The following is a 9,108-nucleotide window of genomic DNA, read 5'->3' on the forward strand; positions in this document are numbered from 1 at the left end:
TAATGACCTTCTGTGACTTACTCTCTTTGTGGAGGGTGTCAATGATTGTCTCCTGGACCATTGCCAAGTCAGCAGTCTTCCCCATTAGTGTGGTTTCAAAGAACAAAAGATACCCGGAATTTATACTGTAGGGATGATCATTTAATGAAACTCAAATGTAAATATTCTAATATTTTGAGATACTGGATTTTGGACTTTCATGAGCTGTACGCTCTAATCAACAAATTTAAAAAAAAAACTTTTGAAATGTTTTACTTTACATGTAGGGAATCTAGAATATATGAAAGTTTCATTTTTTAAAATAATTTACAATAAAAAAATGAACTTTTTCACGATATTCTAATTATATGACCAGCACCTGTATATATATATATATTGGTAATAGAAAAAAAAAAAAAAACTTTCTGTAGGTTATTGAGTGAATTCCATTCAAATGACAGCATTACTGAAGAAAGCAATATGAAGGGCGTAGAGCAATTGTGCCTCATGTGTGCTTACTTGGAAAACCCTGAATGGAGCCAAAATATTTTTTATTTATTTATTTATTTTATTTTTTTAATCAGATTGTTACATTGATAATGTAGCATCACAAATCAAGAAGGTTGTAGCTGTTAAGCTGTGTCCTGAGTAACTATTTTGGTCACATAATATTAAATTTGACTTCAGTTCAGTGCACTTTGCAAAATATGGTGTGGGCCTCTCACAAAGGTCACATGGGTTGTTGTTGTTGTTTTTTCATACAAGCAATGACAAGTGTCTTATTTACTTCAAATAACAGACAGTAATAAATCTTTTGAGAAATCAATTACAGTAAACTCTGAAGACCAATGATAATTGTTATGGTTTGTTATTGAGTAAATGTGCCCCTGAGGGTGATGTTAACACCTGTACTGAATGGAGAGATGATCCATTCATTAAAGGTGTGAACACAAACACAGGTAAACACACACAGAGAATGCACTGATGGGGTCAGTTAAATTATATATTTTAGAAGTAGAAGTAAAAACTTTTATTCAACAATTATTTAAGGTTTTAAGTTAAGTTTACAAACACTATACAACCTATACAATACTAATTAACTTTTCAGTACTGTATGTGTGATGGCAATGTTACCTTATCTAACTTTGATGCATCTCTCTCTCTCTCTCTCTCTCTCTCTCTCTCTCTCTTTATTTATTTATTTATTTATTTTGCAGAGTAAAAGAGAATGGCGGACATAAGATTTTATTTGTTTTATTCTTAACTTATTAGTTGTATCTGTTAATGATTTTTAAATGAATCGTTAATGAATGTTCACAATTCAGACATTGAATAAAACATATTTTTATGTAAAATGTATGGTAATGTAATATTACACCATTATTGGTATTAAAACTGCACAAATTAATTTCTAATTAAAGCCAACAAGAATTTAGTTCACTCTTTACTTGAAAACATATTCTGTTCAATTTACTGGAAACTTCTGAGTGAAAATTGTATCCTAGACTTTTTCAAGTAAACCGTAGTGTGGTGCAGGTGCCAACAAACAGAGAAACACATTCTAACAACACATTCCAAAAGAACAAATGAATCAAACAAAAAAGTGAATGTTTTAGGGACAACTGATGATCTTCTCAACACAATTTAGCAAGATTGGACATGTTCCTGGATTAACATCCCTGTGAACAAATCATTCACAACTGTAGTGAATCAACTGATTCACCGATCCAACTCAAAAGAATAATTCACTCATGAATCTTCAATTCAAATAACTGTGTGATAGTTTATTTTATGTATTATTATTATTATTGAATATCACTTGTTTGGAGAGTCTTGGTTTAGGCTTAACTATTAGTCTGTCCTTTCATCAGAAGTTGCATTGGGGGACTGTTTTGATCATTTTGAAATCTTTTTGTCTTGAGGCTCCACATTTTGAATAAATCTTAGGGAAAATGCAGCTCAGTTTTTACCATTCTTTCGTCTGATGTTTTTTTTTTTTTCTCTGTGCCAAGCACATCGATATCAGTAGAGCTGTTGTTTCTCATGTTATAAAACTCATTCTATAAAGAGAGACAACAAAGTGTCTGTATACTGTGTTAAAAATTAACCACAATTAAATGTACAGTTCTTACCACAATATAACATGTAACGTGTAATATTGGTTATGGTGCATTATATCATAGGGTGCAGCTTGAAATTACGCTTTACCATTTTGAAAGCTGAAACACAAATACACTGTGAAATACAGCACTCATGAATGATAATTTGTAAAAATGTCCACCAAAGATGATGCTGACTGAAATATCTTAAGTGATAGGATGTGTTTAACTGACCTTCTAAACCAAGGGTAAAATAAAGCATAGATTAGAGGATTCAGGCCTGAGTTAATATAGAAGACCCATGTTAGAACATTCACTATTACAGAGGAAATTATTGTATTCCCGGCAAGAGAAAAAATATAGAGAGGTAACCAACAGAGAATATGAATTGCCACAATGATTCCTAATGTCAGAGCAGCTTTGCTCTCAGATTTCCTCCTCACTGAACCTTCCATTAAACATTTACCACCCTTCATCAGAGCATTTATAACTTTCACTTGCTGATGTACAACATAAAATATCCTCAAATATAAAGTTATGATCAGGGTGCAAGGAAACATCAAGGACATGAACAGATCAATGACTATCCATGTAAAACTTATCATGACAGAACACTCTCCATAACATGTATCTGTTTTGTGTGATGTGTCAAAACGTCCATTGCTGCTTGACAGGGCAGTGATATAAGCTGAAGAGCAAAACCAACAAAGAGAGATGGTCATTAAAGCTTTAGTTGTGGTTATTTTCTGTGGGTACTGTAAAGGGTAACACACAGCCACATAACGATCAATCGCAATTAAAACTAAATTACCAAGAGATGCTGAGAGAAGCACCCCTGTAATTGCCATAAACAGTGCACATAAAGTGTTTCCAAAGTACCAACAAGTCTCAGTCAGCCTAGTGGCATCTATGGGCATCACAATAAGTCCTATAAGCAGGTCGGACACAGCCAGAGAGAGAATAATCAGGTTGGTTGGAGTGTGAAGCTTCTTGAAGTGAGAGATGGAGATGATCACCAGCAGGTTCAGAAACACAGTCCATGCTGACAGCAATGACACGAACACATACATGGTATTGTATTCATGTCTGGAGCGTTTTCCCTTGATACATGATGAGTTGATGGCAGGAAAGCAGTATTGAGTCTCATGATCCTCTGTCTCATAGGCCATGAGTGAATCTCCTCCTGTTAGGTGTTTGCTCTGCTCTCCTTACCGTCCTTTCATTTATACAGTGTCTGGATCAGACCGACCAACCCATCTATCATTCACTCTGATGCTGCATAATGACATCATGTTTTTCTTTTAATAGTTCCATCCTTGGCAGTGCTGTGGCAACAAGCACAATACTCAGTAATACAAAGGAAGTGCAAGGTGGCATCTATCAGCGAGTGGTGGATGCCACAAAAGTGATTGTCCACGAGACAGAGAAATGTGCATGTCATGAACAGCTGCACTCTGCAAATAAAGATTTATTTATTATATTTATTAATTGCAGCCACATAATGTTAAACCCACCATCTCTATCAAAGTAAGCTGAGCTGCATGTACAAATCTGTACCTGAACTATGCCAGTGTGACACCATTACAGCCTAATGCATGTCTATGCCGTTGTAAAGTATTCAGACTGATTCCTGCCTCCTGTCTGCATTCTGATCAATGCCCCAGGGTGAGAAATATAGCCTCCTAACCATCTGTGGTCTTTCTCTCATACACACAGTTTGGAATTGGGCCTTGTACACACCTTGTACTTATTGTGACACTTATCACTGATATCAATGATATAGGCTGAAAGTGAGTCTATATATATATATATATAGTTATAATATGTATAACAGTCTACTTAGACAGTTGCCTTAAAAAAGTTTTTGAAAAGTTTGAAATTATCACTTTGCAAAGCTCATAGCACGATATTTTAAAAGTATAGTGAACCCAACAATGAAAATTCATTTAATGAAAATCATTTGCCATCTATCATGTAGCCTACCATCTTATATGCATAAGAATTTCTTTAGATGAACACAGAAAAAGATTTTTAGAAAAATAATCCATCTCTGTGAGTCCATATAATGCAAGTGAATGGGTTCCGAAATGGTGACGCTCCAGCCATCGTGAACGTGAGAAATCTGACCCCACTGGATGAATCATTGTCTTAGGAGAGGAAACATAAGGTTCATGTATAAACTATTCCTTACGACTAACTGTCGTAGGTGCGTTCACAAGTCAAGTTAAAAATAAAGGAAAGAACATGAAACATATAAACAAAACTGAACAGCAACATATTTAAATGTTAAAGCCAAATAAACAATAAGCTCATGACAGGAGCACAGGACTAGCCATGGTTAGTGCTGGTTATTTGTGCCTGTGGCGAGGGGAGCGTGGTTCTGCACCAGGAGAGAGAGAGTCAGGAGATGAGCATAGTAGGACAAGTGCAAAATCCTCCTGGAAATGAGGGATGATCAGGCAGCAGGAGGACTGCGAACTGTTCTGGAGCTGGATGGATCCAAAGGCATTCATAGACCTCTTTGAGAGGACCACCGAGGCATGAGAGTGGCCACCGACCCACTGGCTGGTGCGCCTCATTCTCTTGCTGTCCGGCACAGCAGCTACCGGTCCAGAGCCTCCTGGTCTACAACAACCTTAAACGAGCCATCCTTCAGTGGGTCGACCGCAGCCCAGAACAACACCACCAGCGCTTCCTATCCTTATTTTGCTATTTTAAAAGATAAGTTGTATCGAGTGACCCAAGACGCTCAGACAAAGCTAAGGTACTCTGAGCAGTTGCTATGGTGTTCTTATGTGGTTGCTAAGGTATTCAGGAAGGTTGCTATGCAGTTGCTAGGGTACTTAGCGTGGTTGCTAGGGTGTTGCTATGCGGTTGCTGGGGTACTCAGCAATCCAATGGGACTCAGGCAGTAATAATTTGTGTTCATGGATGAGGTAATGTAATAAAGTTTTATAAACATTACTGTGGTATGAAGCAGGGCGGGGCTGAAAGCCTGGAAGATTTTATGTTGCTGTTTTTGAAAGTTATGTTAAAATGTTACTCTGTGCGTTCTCTTGATGGTTGTATGAGACACTTGTTGCACATTCCAGCTAGATCGATATTAGAATATCATATTATTAAAAACTGGATGACTTGTAAATTGCATGCAGTTAATTTTAAAATATACTGAATGGGAGAGAAAATGCTGTATTACTATTACTTCAAATAAAGCTCTTTCTGATTGTGCTATGTTAGCCACTTGACAAAATAGTGTTGTCTCTGAGGCAAGGTGCAAACATGTTATTCACGGTACATCAAGAAAACAGGAGATTCAAACAATTAGACTATGAGCTGTTTTCTATCGATAAAAGTATCCAAACAGCTGCTCGCCTGTCTAATAAAATGCATAATATATTAAAGTGTCTTTGGTGTTTCCATGGTTTCACGAAAGTGCGGATTCAACGTCATTGACAGGCGATGCAATGACATGGGCTGTTACACTGGTTAAAATAGCTGATCTTTCTGGATTTAAACATTTTTGGAAACATTTGGGATAATGTAAGTACACAAGTCAACAAAATGTATATCATTGTTTTAGTGTTTTAGTGTATTTTAATCCAAACATCTTACATATTGTGCCTCTAAGTGACAGCAGCCTAATAAAACTGTAGTATTGTTTACTTGAATACTAGGCTAGATACCTGAAAAACTTAAATGACTTTCAAATGACATTATGGCTTGTTATTGAGGAAATGTGCACTGTAGGGGTTGTTAAAACTTGTGCTACATGCAGAGATGATCCTCAAGAGGCCAATTTCGCACTTCCAGGTTTTGGGCTTCCGGATTGGCCCACACTTTTTTCCAGTAACAGCTTAACAAGAACCAGTCTTTATATGAATTAAATATCATGAAAATGTTTGAACTGTCTTAGTGATTTACTGCTGAGACTACAAAGCTCTAACTAAGCTAAATTTCAGAACTAATTCGGAATGATGGCACTTAACTTGATTACATCATTCTCCTTAGGTGATGTTTATTAGTTTCAGTATCAAAATATTCAGGTAGGTGTGCACATCCCAAAAAAAACCCCAAACTGGGCTCAGGTGCAGGACAACACAAAAACTAATGAAAAAAGAAATGTGAAGTCCGCACACTGAAAATAACTGCTCCAATAAATAATTTATTAAATAATGCAACGTTTCGATCAACAGGTGAAGCCTGTTGCAGCCTGATGAAGACCTGGTGATCGAAATGTTGTATTATTTAATAAATTATTTATTGGAGCAGTTATTTTCAGTGTGCGGACTTCACATTTCTTTTAGTAGTTTCAGTATGGCATTAATTTATTCACATCACTTTTTATGCAACAACATACTGTAAACATTACATCAACTTACTTGAAAAGTTACATTTTTATTGTTAGGCTCCACTGTTAATTCTTTTGTGTGTAGCTCCAACCTGGGTGAATTTTGAAGTTACTTTGCTTCAGAGGGTATTTTTCATGACCACAGAAAAATAATTCTTTAGCATTCACAGTGCTTAGAGCGTATAACAAGATTGAGATCATTTAAGTGACAATTTATCTGCAGGCAAGGAGTCAGAACCAAACATGTATTGTGCACAAGTTTTATTAGCTAAATCACGAACACAACTACTTTAACAAACACAATCACACGTACATAGGTAAAATGAAGAGTGATAGAATGAAACCGAAAATGGAAAAGAGTCATTAAACCAGGAAAGAACCATGAGTTTCTCACTACAAAGCTTCTTTGTTAACAAAGGGGTTCACAACTTTAACTAACTAGCAGCAATTTAGTATATCATACAATACTTGCATTATGCCTCAGGTGTTTGAAGAGCATTTGAATATACTGTTGCAGTAGAAAGTCCTGAGAGTTTGGTACATGGTGCTGAAGTTGAGTGAGGTGGAGCTGTGCGTCTCTCTTTTAAGTCAGGGAGAAAAGTGGAATTTCCGAGCTGCGTTTTAAGGGCAATGGGTTTTTCCTCTGGCCTCTGCTTTTCCACGTAGCTACATAGGTCAGAGCAATAAACCACCTTATCAGTCGGTATCCATGGTTACTGAGGCTCTTGCCCAAGTTGGTCTTTCGGGGGATGAGTCCACAGTCCCCAGATTGAGTTTTAGATTATTTGTTGAATATAATAAATAATTGTGTCTGATTTGTCTCAGTTGTTACACTCAATTTACTCAATAAGCTAGTGAAACAACTGAATATTGTCAAATTTTTACTGTGAAAAAAAAACTTTGCTTAATTGTTAAATTCTGACAAAACTTGCATTGCATTAGTGTGAGAATTATACAGCATACAGACACATGTAGTATAAATTACAAAGATAAACTGTTTATCTATTATTATGACTTAATAACAATAATGCAGTTTATGTGAAATTGCTGTCAGAGTGATGGTTTTACCTATTTAATTACAGTTGATGTTCTGTAAAAATATTGACCAGAGAGGATGCTGGCTGAAATATTTTCAGAGTTAAAATGTGTTTAACTGTCTTTTTAAACCAGGGATAAAATAAAGCATAGACCAGAGGATTCAGACCTGAGCTAAAATATAAGACCCATGTCAAAACATTCATGGTTGTGGAACTAGTTACTGATAAAAAACATATATAGTATGGAATCCAGCACAGCAGATAAACTGTTACAATAATTCCTAATGTCAGAGCTGCTTTGCGCTCAGATTTTCTCCTCACTGAAACTTTCATTACACATTTACCACCCTTCATCAGACAGTTTATAACTTTCACTTGCTGATGTACTACATAAAAAATCCTCAAATATAAAGTTATGATCAGAATACAAGGAAAAATAAAAGACAAGGACAGATCAGTGACTCTCCAGGCAAAACTCATCATACCAGAACACTCTCCATAACACATGTCTGTTCTAAGTGAAGTGTCAAAATATCTATTATTAATTGCAAAGGCAGTGTTATAAGCTGAGGAGAAAAACCAGTACAGACAGATGCTTATTACAGTTTTAGTCATAGTTATTTTCTGTGGGTACAGTAAAGGGTGACACAAAGCCACATAACGATCAACAGCAATTAAAACTAAATTGCTAAGAGATGTTGAGCCAAGCGCTCCAGTGATTGTCATAAACAGTCCACAGAAAGTGTCTCCAAAGTACCAACACATCTCAATTAGCCTGGTGGCCTCTATTGGCATGACAATAAGTCCAATAAGAAGATCAGCCAAAGCCAAAGAGAGAATGAGCAAGTTGGTTTGAGTGTGAAGCTTCTTGAAGTGAGAGATGGAGATGATCACCAGCAGGTTCAGAAACACAGTCCATGCTGACAGCAATGAAAAAAACACATACATGATATTGTATTCATGTCTGGAGCGTTTTCCCTTGATACATGATGAGTTGACGGCAGGAAAGCAGTATTGAGTCTCATGATCCTCTGTCTCATAGGCCATGAGTGAGTCTCCTCCTGTAAGGAGTTTGTGCTGCTCTTATTACTGTCCTTTCATTTATACAGTTTCTGAATGAGACTGACCTACCCACACTGAAAAAAAAAGTGTGTTGGATTTACATGATTTAATAGTGTACATCAGTCCCACATGAATCAATTAAGTTATACATATATAATTTGTTAATGTAAATTCAACATGATGAAATTAAGTAATTTTTAAGTGATCCAATTAAGTAGTCTTAAAGTGAATTTTGTAAGGTTCATTGATTTGTGATTCATTCTTTCAAAACATCCATTCATCCAATATGTTCTTTCATTCAATTCAACTTCATATATGTGTTATGTGTTTATCCAGCCATATGCAATGCATGATGGGAACTAACAAGCACCGCCCATTTTCAGTTTACTGAACAAAATTCATTCATGTAATCCCAACAAAAACGGATTAAGTAAACTTCAATACTAGATCTATTTACGTGGATTAAACACGATGAAATAAAGTTAGGACAAAATGTGTAGGAATTGTGTTGCTTTAGCTCATTTTAATTAAGTAATTTGAACAAGCAGCATAAATCATTTTTTTCAGTGCATCTACCGCCCAC

The 9,108-nt window shown here is 36.0% G+C and overlaps 2 pseudogenes; both read right to left on the reverse strand.

The window, feature by feature from the left end:
- Nucleotides 1-2,230: 2,230 nt before the first annotated feature.
- LOC127520331 (trace amine-associated receptor 13c-like) lies at nt 2,231-3,246 on the reverse strand (annotated as a pseudogene).
- A 4,256-nt stretch (nt 3,247-7,502) lies between these two features.
- Nucleotides 7,503-8,564, reverse strand: LOC127521060 (trace amine-associated receptor 13c-like; annotated as a pseudogene).
- Nucleotides 8,565-9,108: the final 544 nt, after the last annotated feature.

Source organism: Ctenopharyngodon idella, chromosome 10, assembly GCF_019924925.1.
Source record: "Ctenopharyngodon idella isolate HZGC_01 chromosome 10, HZGC01, whole genome shotgun sequence".
In the NCBI taxonomy this organism is placed as follows: domain Eukaryota; kingdom Metazoa; phylum Chordata; class Actinopteri; order Cypriniformes; family Xenocyprididae; genus Ctenopharyngodon; species Ctenopharyngodon idella.